Raw genomic sequence first — 19,395 nt, 5'->3', positions numbered from 1 at the left:
ACGCAGAGATTATGGAGGATGCTGCTTACTGGCTTGCTTCCCCTGGTTTGCTCAGCCCACCTTCTTATAGAAACCAGGACCAGCACCCCAGGAACGGCACACACCACCATGGCTGAGCCCTTCACTATTGATTACTAAAAGAGAAAATGCCTTACAGCTGGATCTCATTGAGGCTTTTGCTCAGCTGAGGCTCCTTCATCTGATGATTTTGGCTTATGTCATTTTGACACACAAAACCAGCCAGTACACATGGAAATATGAAGGATCCAGGATAGTTAAAAAATTCCTGAACCACAAAAAACGTTGCTAGAAACACCACTGCTCCTGATATTGTCATACTGTAGAGCTATAGCATTATAAAACCGTGACACATAAAAAGCAAACAAAAAATTAAAAGTCAATGGAATAGAATTGAAGACCTAGATATAAGACCATGCTCCCACAGCCCTCTGAATTTTGAGAGATAGAGAGATAGAGATAGAAATAGAGATGAGAGAGAGAGAGAGAGAGAGAGAGAGAGAGAGAAGTAAAAAATGCACATTAGAGAAAAGATACCACCTTTAACAATATATGCTGGACAAACTGGATGTCTACTTATAGAAAAATGATATTAGGGACTTATTTCTCACCCTACACAAATTCCAAAGGGTTCCAGGATTTTAGTAGCATAAGACCTTGAATCTGTTACAGGAGAAAAGTGGGGAACATGCTTCAACTTACATGAACATACAAGTGGTGCCTCATGAAACTAAAAAAAAAAACTCTGTACAGCAAAAGACACCACGAATCAAGTGATAAGGCAGCCTATAGAATAGGGACAAAAGTTGTCAGCAATACGTCTCACAAAGAGTTAAGATTTAGAACATACAATGAACTAAACACAACTTTACCAAGACAACAAATAATCCAATTAAAAATAATTGGGCACAGAACTAAACAGAGTTTTTTTTTAAGTACAAGTGACTTAGAAATATTTACAAAAATCTTCAACATCATTAGCTACAAGGGAAATACAGATTAAAACTGCTTTGAGATTTTTGTTCTACACTAGTCAGAATGGCTAAGATCAAAACAAAACAAAACAAAACACAGTGAATTCTGGCATGGGTGTGGGGAAAGGGAACACCTATTCTCTATTGGTAGGAGTACAAAATGTTACAGTTACTGTGGGAATCAATGTAGAGTTTATTTAAAAAAATGTAGATCTATCATGTGACCAAGCTGACCAGTCCTGGGCACACAGGACTCTATATTCTTCTATAGAGACACTTGTTCATCCATGATCATCGCTGCTCTATTCACAATAGCCAGGAAAGGAAAACAGCCTACAGGTTGGTAAACTGTTGAGTAAATAGTGAAAACGTGGTCTATTTACATAACGGAATATTACCCATCTGTTAAGAAAAATAAAATGAAATTTGCAGGCAAATGGATGAAACTGAAAATGATTATTCTCAGTGAGGTAACCCAGACCTTCAAAGACAAATGCCATGTTTTCTTTTGAGTAAGTGGGTGTTAGCTTTGAGTCTTAAGAGATTTGTGTTTGAATTGGAGCACTCACAGAAGTCAGGAAGCTAGTCAGGGCCAAACGGGGGTGGGGGGTGGGGGGCAGGGGGAGGGACCGCTTCAACAGAGGGGGAGAGAACACAGGTGGTACGAAGGGGAAAAAGAAAATAATGGAGTTGGAAGGATACATGAGGTTGATGTAGGAGGGCAGGATAGAGGAGAGAGAGAACACGTTAAAGGCCTTTGATGCAGTCATGAAATCCTACCACTGTTGAAAGAGCTCTAAAATATATGCATACACAAATACCAAAAAAGCGTGTTACATGCAGCTACCCTACAATAGGGGACAGCACCTCTCCCAGACATCATAGGCTATTAAATAAAAAGTGCTGTGTCTTATCTGGGTCACCTCTTTTTGAGTTATTTGTCAGTGGAGGCCCCTAGACCCTCAGACATTCCACAGTATTGCCTCAGCTCTCTGTTGGCTATTTTAGTTTGCGTCTCTGTTGCTGTGATACCCACTTATGGCCAAAAGTAATGAGAGAAGAAAGGGTGTATCTTAAATTATACTTCCACGTAATCGTCCAACACCAAGAGAAGTCAGGACAGGAGCTCAGGGTAGGGACCTGGAAGCAGGGACTGAAGCAGAGGCCACGGAGGAAGGCCGCTTGCTGGCTAGCTCTCAGATCATGATCAACCAGCCCAGGGCCACTTGCCTAAGGCTGTACTGTCCCACAGCGGCCTGAGCTCTCCCATATCTGGCATGAGTCAAGACAGTCTTTCACAGATGTCATCATAGGACAATGTGATCTGGTCAGTTCCTCAAACGAGGTTCCCTTTTCCCAGGTTCCTGGGTTATCTCAAGTTCATAATAGAATCTAACCAAGGCAGTCCCCCTTCAGAATTTGATGATGAGACCATATCGCTGACATCGCCATATACACGATTCATAGGATATGAAGAGATCAATCTGGACCCAGCCTAAAAGCTTCATTCCCATTGACTAGTAGATGTGCCCATGCATATATCCTGGTGGGACCAAATGCACTCAGTCGCTTTAAGATTAAAAACAAGAGAGCTCATGAGGCTAGAGAGATAGATGGCCGGGTGGTTAAAAGTATTGACCACTCTTGCAGAGGACCTGAGTTTAGTTCCCAGCACCTACACCAGCTTACAATCACTTGCAACTCCAGTCTCGGGGGATTCAGTGCTTTTTCTGACCTCTGCGGGCACTGTGTGCACATGCTACACAGGCATCCTTGCAGGCAAAGCAGCCACAGGCATCACATTAACAAAAGGAAACAATCTTTTAAAGGAGAGAGGTGGTGGCAGGAGATTGAGGGAGGAGTGTGTGAATGCGGTGTGCTTTTTTTTTTTTTTTTTTTTTGGTTTTTCGAGACAGGGTTTCTCTGTGGCTCTGGAGGCTGTCCTGGAACTAGCTCTTGTAGACCAGGCTGGCCTCTAACTCACAGAGATCCGCCTGCCTCTGCCTCCCAAGTGCTGGGATTAAAGGTGTGCGCCACCAACGCCCGGCGAATGCGGTGTGCTTTTAATGAAACGATTTTATGTGCATGTATGAAATCCCCCTAAATAAAGGATGGAGATAATGCTGGGGAGGGGGGGATCATTTTCCACCAGGTAGAAGCCAGTCTGACACACTCTCCCTCTCCTTTCCCCCCCTCCCTTCCTCTTTCTCTCACACCTACACACCATTACTTATTTGGTAGTAACGTTTTAATATCCTTAAATCATTTCTTTAAGCTAAGTCCATTTATAGATATAATTATCTTATTAATATTCCTTAAAAGTGGCATAGTGCTGGGTACATGGGCACTTGCCTATACTTCCAGCTTGTGGAAATATGGAGGCAACTTTTGCTACATAGCAAACTCAAGGTACTGTCTCAGTTAGCATTTTATTGCTGTGATTAAAAACACACCAAGACCAAAGGCAACTCAGGAAATAACTTATTCCATCTATACTTTCCCATTATAGTCTATCACGGAAGGAAGTCAAGGCAAGAACCCGGAGGCAGGAACTGGAGTAGAAGCCGCGGAGGAGTGCTGCTTTCTGGCTTGGTCCTCATGGCTTGTTCAGCCTGCTTTCTTTCAGCACCCAGGACCATCTGCCCAGGGGTGTCACTGCTTACAGTGAGCTGGGCACTTTCATATCAGCCATCAATCAAGAAAATGCACCATAGGCTTGCACATTGGCTAATCTGATGGGGGCGTCTTCTCAATTGTGTTACCCTCTTCTAAAAACGACTCATAAAACTATCCAGAACAGTGACCTAAGAGCTTGATACCTTGTCTCAACCTCTCCCCCTGGGTGTGGGGGAAGCACATAGAAATGATTCGGACAGTGCAGTAGAAAAATGTCACAGTAGTGTCCTTTTTATGATAACAATATTGTTTTTTATTATTTATATGTATGTTCACTTTACTATTTAGTGTTGGTATTTAAAAAATTATTCATCTGCAGTTGACACTTTTATCACTTTCCGTCTTATTTCCTTTGACACAGGGTTTCTGTCTGAACTTGGTCCTTTTGTGTTTTGACCTAGGCTGGTAGTCTGCCAGCCTCTGTGACCTCTCAGTGTCTGTCCCCACAGTGCTAGGGTTCTAAGGACCTGTGATCCTATGCCTGCCTGGTTACCTGGATGTTACGATGGAATTCAGGTTCCTGTGGTTGCACGGCAGTACTCTTCACCATGAAGTCACCCCTACAGCTGTGTGCATCAAGATCTATGTCCCCTAAACTTACAAGATTAAGTTCAGTGTTGTGTATGAACCCGTGGCCTTAGCTACACAAGGTAGGAAGATCACTGAAACCCAGGAACTCTAGGCCAGCTTTGTCAACACAAAACCAGTGTCTGTAGCAACAAACAAAAATGAAAACAGCTTATCCGACTTAATCTTTACATGGAATCAAAATCGCAAATGTTTAGTTCCAAGGTCTGTGAAAACAAGGAGTCTGGAAGCTTGCTTTAACAACTTTTTGTTAGCTGCCTCAAGGTGCATGAAATTCGTGGCTGGGGTCTGAAGCAAGTGTGTTGAAAGGCTTGGTGTTGTGGGGAGGTGGAAACTTTTGCATGTAGGGCTGTTGGAAGCTAGGTCACTTGGGGTATATCAGTAGATGGTATATTAAGACCTCAGTTTCTCAATCTTGACTTTCAGATTCCATGGCACAGGTTAGAAGCTTTGCTCCATATGCTCCCGATCAGGATGGCTTGACACCCACCCACAGCAAAGGGCTGAGTGACCGTGGACAGAAACCCAGGGCACCGTAAGCCAAAATAACTCTTCTAGGTTTTGTATCTCAGCAACAGGAAGTGAACAGAATTCCTAGCGCTTCTTCATTAGAAATGTGTGGCTGGGCGGTGGTGGCGCATGCCTTTAATCCCAACACTCGAGAGGCAGAGGCAGGAGGATCTCTGTGAGTTCGAGTCCAGGCTGGACCGACAGCCTCCAAAACAATACAGAGAAACCCTGTCTCATAAAAACCAAAAAAAAAAAAAAAAGTGTCTGGGCCTGCAATCAAGGAAATCAACTCAGGTGTCTGGTAACGCAACAGATGCTAGCCATTATTGCAATAATTTTACTTTTTATTAAGAATGATTTTTGTAAGTGACTTTGTTTCCCTTACTTTTTTCTTTTTGATTTAGTAAAGATAATATCCTGTCTGGCTTTTTCATAGTTATTGTGAGCACCAACTGATAAAATACATGAATGTGTGTTTTTACCTGGAAGGTACCATCCACACACATGCCAGGCATTGCTCCCTAGGATTAATTTGCAATTGCTAATTTTACGATGTTTAGGAAAGAAAAGGTGACTTTGGCAAAGGTGAATCACTAAAGATTTTATTAGAGGTGGGAGGAAGCAAATGACTAGAGGAACACGGTGTGTGGGCACACTGCCTCCACACTGGAGGCAGGCTGAAGGCTTGACAAGCAATGCTAAGATGAAATTAGTAGACTAAGAGATGGAGGTCTAATTGTACAAAAGACCCGGGGGGGCATTCTATGTACGTGTGTGTGTGTGTGTGTGTGTGTGTGTGTGCGCACGTGTGTGTAACTTTCCACGATTTGACCCATTAGATTTTTTTTAAGACACTGCCTCATCCCCGTTATATTTTGCAACCTAGGTTCCCAAGCCTGTCTGTGCCTGGAGAAATCCTGACTCCTAAAGCTGAGCATCAAAGCTCCTCTCCTCCACCGGGTTTGCCCACTCTCTCCTGCCTCTCCCACAGGAAGAATAAATGGTTTCTTTTCAAGCCTTTTCCCGTGAAAGCGCTTCTTTCACTGGAGACTGAGGGGGACCCAGCTTTCCTTATTCGGTTTCCTGGACCTGCTCTACTGTCTACCACGAAATAGGCACCCGGCGAAGGTTTAGTCAGTGAAAGCACTTTGAAGAAAGAACTTTCAGAAGTTGAGAGGGCATTTAAGGCCAGGATTCTCAGAAAGAACGCCTCGCACACACGCACCGGCAATCATTATCTCCAGGGTCGCTCTGAGGGCGCAACGGGTCCCTGCGGCGGGGGCCCTGGGCCTGGGAGCCGCGCGAATCCCTCGGGAAGGCCCCCCTCCCACGCCAGTCGGCGCCGTGGGCGTGGCCTGCCCGCGGGGGCGTGGCCTGCCCGCGGGGGTTTCCGCGCCCGGGGCGTGTCGGGCGGGGGATGTGGGGCGGGGCTTCCGCCAGGAGGGGGCGGGGCTTGCGCGTTGAGTTCTCTGACGGCCCCAGCCAGGGAATTTCAATTTGAAACCCAGCGGAGGGTGGAGGCGGCAGACGCGGAGGGCCGGCGGCCTGAGCTGAAGCGGGACGTGTCCCGGGGCGAGCAAGCTCGAGAGGGGCGGTGTCCGGGTAAGGAGGCGAGCGGGCTCCGGGGTGGCGGGCGGCGTCCCCTCGAGCTGCAGGCGGGAAGCCGACCCCGGCAGGAAGCCCGGCACGGCTGTCCCAGGCGGGGGAGGGGGCGGCTGTGGGCCCTTCTCCCTCCCAGCCGGGACCGCGGCGCCGTCCCCGGGGTCACGCGCCGGGGCCCCGCCGAGCCGCAACCGAGGCGCGCGACTCCATCCATCGTGGGCGCGGGCTCGGCCGCGCCGGCGCCCTCCCGGAGCATGGCTCGGGGGCGCCGGACGCGGGCCCGTGGGGGCGCGTGGGCTCTGCGGGAGTCGGGGAGGGCGCTGCGCCAGCCCCACGCGCGCCGCGGGTCGGGCCCACGCGGGCGATCCTCCGCCCCCGCCGCCCCCGCCGCCCCCGCCGCCGCCGCCTGCGTGGTCTGGGAGCTGCGGGCTAGCTAACACGCAGGGTTTTCTGCGGCGAGCCAGCCTTCCAGCTCCGACACCAAGCCATCCAACCACTGATGGCTTCCTTTTCTCCTGCGCGCTGGCAGCTGAGGGGTGCGAGCAGTTGGGGTGCGCTGCAGGGAAAGGACCAGGTGGACGACATAACGGAGCCCGGTGGTGTTGGGGTTGGCGCCCGGGGACCCCCATCCTCGATCCCACACGTCTGCGGGGGACGTTAGTCATTAAGTGTCCCCAGATGCCAGCCTCTGGTGGGGCCAAGTTGTTTTTCTTTTCTTTTTCTTTCTTTTAATTTTGGTTTTGGTGAAGTTAGAAGAGCTCCCGCCCACAGTGTGTTATTTTGGGGAGTGGTCTCTGTGGAGCCTTCGGTACAAACTGAGGAAGCCCCTCACATAAGTCTATTCCTTTCAGTAAATCTCTGTCACCTCTACAGCTGTCCCTGTTTTTTAAGGTCCCTGGGTGGGTGGTAGGGAAAGCAGAACCTGGGGGAGTTGTGCATGTATTTTCTCCACTCGGAATCAAGGTTTTCTCTGTTACTTGAACTTTCTAGCATGGGAAATGTCGGGTGTGCAGGGTAGTATGTTCTTATTACTGCGATTAGCTAAAAACAACAAACTACTGTCAGTTTTCTCCATGCATCTTTCTTCAGTTTTTCCTGTTTTGTAATTATTTTGTGCGGATGTGTTGCCTCCTTATAACACTGCATTGACAGCATTTCAGCCCACCCAGTCAGACATCCCCGTGAATTTGAGGGAAACCCCAATCTGTTTCTTGGTTGTGGAAGAAGGGGTTGAGATTTCTCAGTGTTTATACAGGTTTTCCTGGGGGGCTTGAGTAGCATGTAGTACTATTCGGTTAGTTTGCAGGCTCCTACTGTGAGAAATCTCTGATTTGCTCTTGCAGCCACCAATGGGGGCTGCATTGCTGTGTAATCTTGGCTCTTGGTAAGGGCCAGCAACTCTCATCAGGCTGCTAGTTTGCCATAACTTTTAAAGAGAGAAGCTGTGTTGCCTGTCAGGGATAGCATGATCATCTCTACAGTTCAGTTTCGGGAGCCATCGTTTCAGTCAGTCACATGTTGCTCTTTGGAGGCTATTAGAGAGTTGAAGGAGGAGCAGTGGCTTAGAGCAATGGTGTGGATTTTTGTTAATTTAATCCTATTATGTCTTCCTCACTTCTCAGGCAGAATTCCCACTGAAGTCAGTAGTGGTCTTGCGCGCAAACTGACTGCTGAGAACAAGAAGGAGGTTGCTCATTAATGGAAGAGGACAGTTTCTTTCCTTTTAAAACGCCCCTCCCCCTGTAAGAAAGACCTAGTCATAAGAGTCCTTTAATCGTTTACCTCTAGTAGAAGTAGGACACTGTGTGCAAGGGAAAAAAAAAAGTGTGGACGGATTGAGCTACCAACTCTCAAAGCTCTTGAAGTCTAAATTAGATGGGGATTGTTTAAAAGAATCAAAAGCAATGCCATTATTTGACATAATTCATCTTCATAGGTTTTTTTTTTCACCGACATGTTTGGTATTTCTGTAAAAAAAATTAAACTGCTCTGGGATGTTTCAGAATAATTGATTATGGATATTTAAAGTCTGTATTTTTAGATCCAATTTGAAAGAAGCCTATTTGGAGCATTTGAATGGATGCCCACCACCCACCCCAAAATAACTACAGATAGAAAAGTAAGGAAACTCGAGCCAGGCGGTGGTAGCACAGGCAGATCTCTGGAGTTCGGCCAGGCTGGTCTTCAGAGGGAGGTCCAGTACAGGTTCCAAAGCTATAGAGAAACCCTGTCTCAAAAAGCCAATAAAAAAGAAGAAGAAAGTCTTGGTATACCTTGAGGAATGGCTTTAGGGCATTTTGTTCATGTGTGTTTCTTGTTAGATGTGAGTCTGGGCCAGGGAGGCCCATCTTTAGATTTGTGAGAGTACTGAGCCTTCTGGCTAGGCTTTGCTGACCTGAGTTGGTGAGCTTGACGGCTTTTGCTTTTTAATGTGATGCTCTGTGGTTTACCCTTTCCAAATTACCAGTTCTAAAGATTTGAGCTTAGAAACCTAACCAGTGACCAGAATGTAAAAAATAGATATTTAAAAATCAGAATCATGTTCACGTGGGCTCCTCAAACACATGCTTTCACTAAAAATACTTACGAAGATGACAAAGCAGTCCTCAGCCAAAATATTTATTGGTAGATTTTTTTTCTGTAACTAGTAATTCTGTGTAGTTATGCTCTGAACCACTGCCTCATATTGCTGTGGCTAGAGACCTACAAAGGTTGTAACTTTGCCATTTTATTTAGGAATGTGGGTTCATATTTTATGTAGTTGGAGGGTTGATTTTTGTTTCTGCTTCCACAGTAAAGCCTGGGCTTTTTCTTTATTTGAATGGAGGTAGCTGTGGGTAGACATTTTTGAGGATATAAGTTGCTGCTAGTTTTTGTTTTTGTTTTTGTTTTTTTTTTTTAAGGCAGCAAACGTTTTTAGAGATCGATACCACCAACTGGCTTGTTGCCTTTCTGAAGTCTGGATTGTTGATTAGAAAGAAAACAAAGGAAATGTGCCTATCTCCTCCACCCCACCTTTATTTAGAAACAGTTCCAGTGGACTTGCTTGTTTTTTTTCCAGACTGGAGCTGCTGAACCTAATCATTGGGTACTCTTTACAGATTTAAATGCCTCAAGTAAATGTTTATTCTGGCTTCCACAGTCAGCAAATACTAGCCAAACCCCAGCTTACTGCTCTTTTATAGAAGCTTGGGATCAATCTCAGGGCTGAACTTTTAGCAGTCAGCAAATCTGCTCTTAGCCCTTTCCCTTCTACCCGCCACATACAGACCTTTCTAGCATCTTTGGGAGGCATCAGTAAATAGGGGATTTGTATGTGATTCTTTCACAGATTGCAGATAGAGCATCCTTTGGGCAGGCCATGTTTTGGCACGAACCAGTAACTTGATATTCATAAGATTTCTATCATTTGTCTGTCTGGGTAGTGTCCCAAACTAAAATCTAAGATGGAACGACTGCTTTGTGTCATTAACTGTAGGATTATGGCCACCATAGTACCTATTAATAGTGCAGTTTCTTAGAAGTCATAAGTAAGCCAGAAAGGAAATTAAAAACCCCATCTCGAATATTATCTAGAAACAATTGACAGTTGCAACTTTTTAGGGGTAGTTTTTCTATAAAGTATGTGTGTTTGTATATTTTGTATGAGGTAGAAGGGAATACACATACACAACACACATATTTTGCATATGTTTGATAGATGGAACCTTTATATTCACCAGTGGAAAAATTAATTCACTGGCATTTTTGCATATTTTTAAAGGTTTATTTTATTTCATGTGTGTGGTTACTTTGCGTGGATATGTATGTGCACCATAGAGGTGCCTGATGCTCACACAGGCCAAAAGAGGGTGCTAGTTCTGTTGGAGCTGGAGTTAACAGGTGGTTGTAATCCCTGGGGGAGCTGGAAACCAGCCTGGATTCTCGGCAAGAGCCGCAGCAAGTGCTCCTAACTGCTGAGCCATCTCACCAGCCTTCATGAGTGTATTTAAAAACAAAAACAACAGAAAACAAAAACAGGATCTCCACTGGTGTGTCGGTGCATGCCTTCAATCCCAGCACTTGGGAGACAGAGACAGGCAGATTTCTGTGAGTTCAAGGCCAACGTGGGCTACATTGTGAACTCCAGGACGGCCAGGACTTTGCACAAAGGCTCTACCTTAGAAAACAAAATAAAAAGAGATAAACACCTTAGAAAACAAAACAAAAAGAGATAAACAACAGCAAAATCCCCAGGCTCTCATACAATTCAGCATGATATTGAACCTACTTTGTGACTAAGGTTGGCTTTGAACTCCTTATGTGCCAACATTTCAGTTGGGTACCTTGAAAGCTTGAGTTGACTTTATAAAAATTGGCATAGCTTATGAAGAAACATCATATAAATAATAAAGTGGACTTGCTTAAAAAAATCTCTGGATGTAGTTTCTCTGTGTTCTTTTGATTGGTTTGGAATCTGTGTAGGTTTTTTAGATGGGTGTTTTCTATGTCTAGAATGATAAATCATCTATGTACCATTTCCTTGGTTTGAGGAATAACATTTATTGTAACAAGAATTTTTCCGGGAAAAAAAACAACAAAGCAAAACGAGGTTTTCTGCATTTTCCATTTTTTTAAAAGTAAACTCTTATACCAAATCAGACCTTGATAGTCTACCAGCACATTCGTATTCTTGTTTTTTCCCTCAAGATGGAAATTTAGTTAATTTCATATTTTCCATATTGTTAAGTATGTTTCATTCAGATAACTCTCTGATTTTTAAGAGTCCCCAGTTTCATTATACATCTTCGTAGTTTGAACGCATTCAAATGTAATTTGTTCTTTGTTTTTTTCCCTTTTGTCCAAAGAAGCTACTTAAGAACACATAAATGCACATAACACACACACACACACACACACACACACACACACACACACACACACACACACACCTAAACTTGGTCAGAAGGAAGCTTAGACATGATTTAATTCATACTCTTGCCCTGAGGAAGGTTAGCGAGAATGTGTTGTTTGGGGTATGCCTCGGACTGTAGCAAGTCAAGACGCTCGGTTGTGTTAGTGTGAGTTATGTTTGGGTGAGTGAGTACTCGAAAGAGGTTCCATGAGAATCGAGGGGGACTCAGAGAAGGATAAAATATGGATATGAGATTATTTGGGGCATCAGAAAAGGTTTCAAATTGCTGATCTGCTTCAGTTCTTATTTTTTTAATATTTATTTATTATTGTGTATACAGTGTTCTGCCTCCATGTATCACTGCAGGCCAGAAGGGGACACCAGGTCTCATAACAGATGGTCGTGAGCCACCATGTGGTTGCTGAGAATTGAACTCAGGACCTCTGGAAGAGCAACTAGTGCTCTTAACCACTGAGCTATCTCTCCAGCCCCACTTCTTATTTTCCAAGTAATTATTATTGCATGAAACAAAGTTTCTTGTAGACAAAGCTGGCCTTGAACTTGGTATGGATCTGTGGAGGACTTTGAGCAGCCATTTATGTGATGCTGGGGGCTGAATCCATGGCATGCACCGGAGCTTCAGAGCTACATCCCCTGACCTAGTTCCTTTTTTTTTTTTTTTCTTTTTTTTTTAAGTTTTTCGAGACAGGGTTTTCTCTGTATTGTTTTGGAGGCTGTCCTGGAACTCACTCAGTAGACCAGGCTTGGTCTCAAACTCACAGAGATCCACCTGCCTTTGCCTCCCGAGTGCTGGGATTAAAGGCGTGCGCCACCACCACCTGGCCAGACCTGGTTCTTAAATGTCCTAAATTAGGAAACTGAAGTCTTCAGAGACGTCTCGTTCTGTCTGAGCTCCGCCATGGTACTTCTGTCTCTTCCCTGTCTCCTCCCCTGCTTGATGGTGCTCACTTCCTCTCCATTGAATTCTTTAGGTGATCCCCTTTGTGCTGTTGTCAAGGTGAAACCAAATTCTGATAGACATCCTAGCCACTTACATTCTTACCTGTGAGCTCAATGACTGCTTGTATTTCCTTAGAAACTTCCCCTGGTAGAATTGTTGATTAGAGAGGGGCACTAACAAGTTTGGGCTATTTGGTGTTGGCTAGGCTGCTACTCTGCCAGGGACTTTGAGCAAAGTATTTCACAAAGCCATTTCTGTAATGGTGTGTGTGTGTGTGTGTGTGTGTGTGTGTGTAAAAATCACACTTATCTCCTAGAGTGATATGAGCTTAGATGAGCCAGTGTTTATAAAATGCCTCACATAGCGCCTGGCATCTGTGAGAATTGTTAGGTTATGAAAAGATCCAGTGGGTTGCCTGTGACTATGCGGTAAGCACTTTTTTTTTCCAGTAGTCAGGAATCAGTTATCTGTGTGGAAATGCAGTCTGATATGAGGCTAGAATTTCTTATGACTAAAATGCCCTTTTAAAACTATTTTTAGTGTAGTATCTTTAGAATTTTTGAACTTTTTGCAAAACTGTTGACTTAATCTTGTCCATCTTTTAAAATAACACACAAAGTAGTGTGTGTGGTAAAGTTCTTGGTATCTGGTTTCAACAATGCAGGGAGTATGTAGTCTTTTTGTAGTGTTGCCAGAGGCAACGGATCCTGAGTATACAATGTTTGCATATGCTGTGTTACAGCTCCTTCTCTCTGTAGTTGGAGTAAACTTGTAATGAGACTCATAGTAAGTGGATGTCTTACTGATTGTTTAAACTCTGGCAAACAACACACTAAAACGTAACCTTTGTAAATCTACTAAGTTGTTTTATGTGTGAAATACACCTGCAGACATATATTCCCCAGTATAGTGTCTAATTTTCATCTAACATAAATACTTAGGTTTTGGGTTAGGAAACTTGGGGGGTAGTTGTCAGCCAATTCTTTCTTCTCTCAGTTCCCCCCATTTCTTTTTCATTACCTTTAAACCAGTGGTTCTCAACCTTCCTAATGCTGTGACCCTTTGATAGAGTTCCTCATGTTGTAATCCCCAACCATAAAATTATTCCCTTGCTATTGCTTAACAGTAAATTTGCTAGTTATTAATCATAAGTATCTCACATGGGGTATGTGGGGGCAGGACCCACAGGATGCGAACCACTGTTCTAGACCATTTCATTCACTTGCACTGAGTGAACTGACTACTAAACTGATCCATTTACTAAATAGCAGTTGAGTGGAAACCGCCTGTTGCTTGCAGTAGGGCTTTCCTCCTCCTCAGGCAGCTGTCATTCTTGACTTCCCCTTTGTGACTGTTGCTTTTGGGTCACCACCAGGGTCATAATGGACGTGTTCCCCCTCTGGTGTGGTGGAGTGTTATTTTAAGGTGTGTTACTTTTGTTTATGCTACATTTGTTTAACTATGTAAAACTGTGGTTCTTTTCCTGTCTAAAACACCTGATGGTCTAATGAAGAGCTGAACGACCAATACCGAGGCAGGAGAAATGATGAATGGGGCTGGCAGGCAAAGAATATAAATAGAAGGAGAAGCTAGGAAGAGGACGATGTCAGTGGCCAGCCACCCAGCCATCCAGCCTCCCAGCCACCCACCCAGCCAGCCAGCCAGCCATGGAGTAAGAAGGAAAGTAAGATATACAGAAGAAAGATAAAAGCCAGAGGGAGAAGGTAGATGGGAAAATTAAAGATAAGAAAAGCTGGCTAGCAGCAAGCCAAGTGAAGGTCGGATATTCATAAGTACTATTAAGACTCTGTGTGTGATTTATTTGGAAGCTGGGTGGTAGACCCTCCCCCCCCAAAAAAAGTTAAAGAGTAAAACATCACACAACACTGGTTTGGCTGTAGACTTCCTTATTTACTGTTAAGTAATCTGCTTCATTGTCTAAAGCCTAGTTTCAGACTCCCATAGCCCACAGCTGTGCCTGATTTCTCTATTATTTGGCTTCCGAACGTGCCATTTTTCATCTCATCCGTTCTGTTTCCTTATGCACCATCCTCTCTGAGGTCCTAGGAATTGCAGTGTTGTGAAGAAAGGAAAGTGGAAGCTTTTGTGGGCAAGCAGGGCTGATAAGCCTTTTAAATGCCAAGAATGGGCTTCACGACTTAGAGATAGAGAAGTGTGTACACCACGTAGAGTGTTCATAGAACAAGTCTGACCACTTCTTGTATCTGGGCACAGTGAGCTAATCATTTGGTCATTTTGATCATTACCAGATGTTACAGTCAGAGAATGGAGAAACCGAAGTTCTCATTTTGAGGCAGCAGCTTGATGTGAGTCAAATCCTATTTTCTTTATCGTCTACATTTTGAAAACCTTTTCTTTTTAGACAAAGTTCTCATGTATCCCAGGCTCACCGTGTAGCCTAAGATGAGCTTGAACTTCTGATTTCCCTGCCTTCACCTTGCGGGTGCTGAGAATATAAGGCTTTGCTTGCCACACACCTGCTTTGTGCATGTGATGCTGGGGGTGAGCTGGGGATGAGCTCCCTATGTTGAGCTTCACGTCTAATCCTAGAGCAGCTTCAGTGTTGTCTTGGTCGTATGTTTCCCTTTCAGTTTCAGTTTTAGATGGTAAACGCGGTTCTATAACCTTAACTGGATGCCGTCATCATGCTAAACATTTCTCAGAGTCACCGAGTGTTGTCCATTTGTCAGCATTGAGGTCTCAATTCCCAGTTTTTTCTTCTTTAAATTCATTTTTATTTATTATGTTCATGCTTGACGTGTGTACACATCTGAATGTTAGTCTGTGTTCAGTCCTTGTGGTTGTCTTTGGAGGTCAGAAGAGGTCACCGGAGTCTCCTGGAGCTGGAGTTCCGGGTGGGTTTGAGCTGCCTCATGTAAGCCCTTGTAATCCAAACTGAGGTGCTGTGCAAGAGCAGTGAGTTTTCTCAACTGCTGAGTTGTCTCTCCAGCCCCACGCGCTTTGGTTTTCTTAGTGAGAGTGCCAGAGTTTTAGGTGGAAGGCATTGAGACAAGGTCTCACTATGTAGCCCACATGGGTTCACACTCCTTTTGTCGTTCAGTCTGGTCTCAAACTCTTTTTTTGTAGCTTAAGTTGGCCTTGAATTTGAGATCTTCCTGTCTCAATCTCCTGAGTTTTGAGATTACAGGTACATGCCCACTGTTAGGTAGTCAATATCACTTTTTAAATGTTTGTTTTTATGTGTATGAATGTTAGCCTGAATGCACGTCTGTGTGTGCCTGGTCCTGTGGAGGCCAGAAGAGGGTGTTGGATCCCCTGGAACTAGAGTTGTAGACAGTCATGAGATATCATGGGTGCTGGGAATGCATCCTAGGTCCACTGCAAGAGTAGCAAGTGCTCTTAACCATTAAGCCACCTCTCTATTTGGCCAAGTGTCAATTTTTAAAATTTTTTCTTTGATCAAGATCCAGTTAAGATTTGTACATAGTTGATATGTCTATCTGACCCTTAAGGTTTACTTGCTTCTTTATTTCTTATTTTTCCTTTCAATTGTTTGTTGAAAAAGCATAATTGATTGTCCTGTGTGTTAACCACAGGTTGAATTTTGCTGTTTTCACTGTAGTATAGTTAACCCATTCCTGTGCCTCGTATTTCCTTTTGATTTGCAATTAGATCTAGAAAAAAAGACCTATTTCCCTCCCTCTTTCCCATTTCTGCAAGATTATTCCCTAGGTGCAGGCTTTTATTTGATGCCTGTTGCTTAAAATTTGTTTTTACATGTATTTATTTTGTGTGTGAGTTTATGTCTGTGTATGTAGGCTTGTATGTACCATGGCCCACCTGTGGAGTTTAGAGGACAGCGTGTGGGAATTCATTCTTTGTGGGTGTCAGGGGTTGCTTTCAGGTCTTGCAAGCACATTTACCCCCTAAGCCATCTTTCTGGTCTACAGCCCTCAAGCTCCTGATGCTCTCACAGCATAGACAGGTTTGTTTAGACTTATGGACTCCCCTCCCCTCCCCGTCTTCCCTTCTTTTCTTCTCGTGGGTTCATTGTAAGTAACCAAGGGCAGAAACATCCATAATAAATGGCATGATAGAAAAGAAAGAGAGAAGGAAGTTCTAGAAAAACCAAGCCAGAAAATAAGAAGGCTATTTTGGACTATATTTATACATGTTCGTATCTCTAATCCTTTGGAATAACTGGTATGCAGTTCATTTCACTGAGGCCTGGCTTGAGAATTGAATGAGTTACTCACTGCACTTTGTACGTGTTGGCTGAATGTTAGTTTATTACGACAGGGCCAGTGAGTTATTTGATGGTATTCTTAAGAACTGGGTTTGGTCTTGGAGTTTGTTGGCATCTTTAGCATCTGGCTTTTGGAGGAGGTAGGCTTTCCTTCGTGGCTGGTTTTGTGCCCCTCATTTCTTCCCTAAGGTGTGATCTTGAAGCACTGAGTAACAAGCATAGCATACTGAGCACTACTTTAGGTTGTGTGATTTTTTTACTTCTGTTGTGAGTGAACCCAGGACTGCATGCTTGCCAATGGCACCACAGAGCTACACCTCCGTACTCTAGTAGGGAATGACCTTCATCTTGCCTTTCATGTAATGCTCCTCATCTGTTTTTCCAGCATTAGCAAAATGTGCCAGAGTTTAAAATGTAAAAATAAAGTGTGGCTTTCTCCCCTTCCCAACCAGTTCTTTCTTTCATGTGGTTTTACACTTTTTGCTATTTAATTTACAGTGGAAATGGCACTCTCTAGAGTACTTTTGCATGATTTAGAAAGTCAGACATGCTTTAGGAACCAAGGGAAACAGGCAGACCAGTGCCCCAAGTCTTCCTGACAACTTTTAGGTCCCCAGAGGCCACTACTTTCAATACTTCTTATTTTGTTTTCTAGTGTGTTTGGTCTCTAAGTAACACAATTTTCTTGTTTTTTGACTTTTGAAAAACTGATGAAATACTTTTCATTTTATCATTTGTTAAATTCTTGTATATTTTTTAAGGAACAGGACATGCTGGAAGTCAAGAATTTGGTTTCCCAAGCATTTAATAGTCACTGTCTGGTTTCCTCAGCTCATATGGAGGTATTTTTGTGCATGAATAGTTGTTTCAATGCTGGAACAACACTTGAGAAGCCTATGCAATCTTGCTGATGTCTCTCCATTTCCGTTTCTTGTACATATAAATAATATACCTATTTACATTTTGATTAGCTTGTTTTAATCTCTTTTCATACAAAGCCATACTCTTTCCATTCTTCAGCTTAGAAAGATGAGCCATGTAAAGTGCTTTGGTTATACACTAAAAATACTTTAAAAAAAAAGTCTTTTATGTTTTGTCCTATAAATTGCTTTTGCCCCATTTGTTTGGTTTTCTTGATATCAGCCCTTAGTTCAGCTATGTTGGAAGCTATAAAATTCCTTAAGTTGGGGCTGGAGAGATGGCTCAGTGGTTAAGAGGACTGGCTGCTCTTCTAGAGGTCCTGAGTTCAATTCCCAGCAACCACATGATAGCTCACAGTCATCTCTTTTTTTTTTTTTTTTTTTTTTTTTTTTGGTTTTTCGAGACAGGGTTTCTCTGTGGCTTTGGAGGCTGTCCTAGAACTAACTCTTGTAGACCAGGCTGGCCTCGAACTCACAGAGATCCGCCTGCCTCTGCCTCCCGAGTGCTGGGATTAAAGGCGTGCGCCACCAACGCCCGGCGCTCACAGTCATCTCTAATGAGATCTGGTGCCCTCTTTTGGTATGCAGGCAGAACACTATACATAATAAGTAGATCTTAAAAAAAAAGTTTGAGCCGGGCTTTGGTGGCGCACGCCTTTAATCCCAGCATTCGGGAGGCAGAGGCAGGCGGATCTCTGTGAGTTTGAGGCCAGCCTGGTCTACAAAGTGAGTTCCAGGACAGCCTCCAAAGCTACAGAGAAACCCTGTCTCGAAAAACCAAAAAAAAAAAAAAAAAAAGTTTGTGGGGACTGCAGCCAGGTTGACTCCCCCTGGAAGGATGACCAAGCGCCCTGGAGCCTGCAGAGAGAGCGCCGCCACTTCTGCCCACACTCAGGGCAGAGGGCAGAGGTGAGCATCGGGTCCCCATCTTAGACCCGATTTCCTCCTGCTCGCCCTCTCTTGGATCCCCTGGCTTGGGGACTGCAGCCAGGTCGACTCCCCCCCCCCCCCAAGGACGACCAAGCGACCAGCAGCCTGCACTGGGCCACTTCTGCCCACACTCAGGGCAGAGGTCAGAGCCAGGTCGACTCCCCCGGAAGGATGACCAAGCAACCAGGAGCCTGCAGAGAGAGCTGCTCCACTTCCACCCAAACCCAGGGCAGAGGGTAGAGAGCAGAGGCCAGAGAGTATTGGATTTGCACCCACCAAAAGGGAACTCTGGTTGCCTACCCACCAGGAGAGGAAGAGACTCTTTCTATACCCACTGGAAGAAGTGATGGGGAAAAGGCAATATAAGAACACACTCAACAACAGAAAAACAAATATGACACCACCAAAGTCTAGAGAATCTACACCAGTAAGACCTGAACACCCCAATGCGGATGAAGCAGAAGGGAATGACCTTAAAAACACCTTCATGAAAATGATAGAGGCCCTCAAAGAGGATGTGAGAAAAATCCCTTAAAGAAATGGAAGAAAAAAACAAACCAAAAAATGCAAGAAATAGAAGAAAAAACAAATCTAAAATTCCAAAAAATGGAAGAAAGGGAGGAAAACATGAAGTAAAAGTTACAAGAAACAATTCAAACAATGCATGGAAGGAAAGCTGACATGGAGACAATAAAAAAAAAAAGAAAACCACAGTCTGAAGAAATGCTGGAAATTGAAAAATTGGGGAAACGGACAGGTACTACAGATGCAAGCATAACCAACAGAATACAAGAGATGGAAGAGAGAATCTCAGGTATTGAAGACACACTAGGAGACATAGATTCATCAATAAAAGAAAATCTGAAGTCCAAGAAATCCCTAACACAAAATATCCAGGAAATATGGGATACAGTGAAAAGACCAAACCTAAGAATAATAGGTATAGAAGAAGGTGAAGAAACCTAACTCAAAGGGACAGAAAACATATTCAACAAAACCATAGAAGAAAACTTTCCTAACCTAAAGAAAGACATGCCAATGAAGGTACAAGAAGCTTACAGAACACTAAATAGAGTGGATCACAAGAAAAAGTC

General features: G+C 44.0%; 1 protein-coding gene across 26 annotated transcripts in view; it reads left to right on the top strand.

The window, feature by feature from the left end:
* Nucleotides 1-6,252: 6,252 nt before the first annotated feature.
* Epb41l2 (erythrocyte membrane protein band 4.1 like 2) overlaps nt 6,253-19,395 on the top strand; it is a 177,765-nt gene continuing 164,622 nt past the window's right edge. For 24 of the 26 annotated variants that reach the window (XM_040728280.1, XM_040728279.1, XM_040728278.1 and 21 more), the window contains exon 1: nt 6,253-6,368. The gene's annotated coding sequence lies outside the window, so the exon portion shown is untranslated. Of the gene's footprint in view, nt 6,369-14,493; nt 14,551-19,395 lie in introns of all 26 variants that reach the window. The other 2 variants (XM_040728254.1, XM_040728255.1) reach the window with 2 other exon arrangements.

This window comes from Mesocricetus auratus, unplaced genomic scaffold (genome assembly GCF_017639785.1).
Source record: "Mesocricetus auratus isolate SY011 unplaced genomic scaffold, BCM_Maur_2.0 Super-Scaffold_100018, whole genome shotgun sequence".
NCBI lineage: Eukaryota > Metazoa > Chordata > Mammalia > Rodentia > Cricetidae > Mesocricetus > Mesocricetus auratus.
This window is presented reverse-complemented; position numbering and strand designations above follow the sequence as displayed.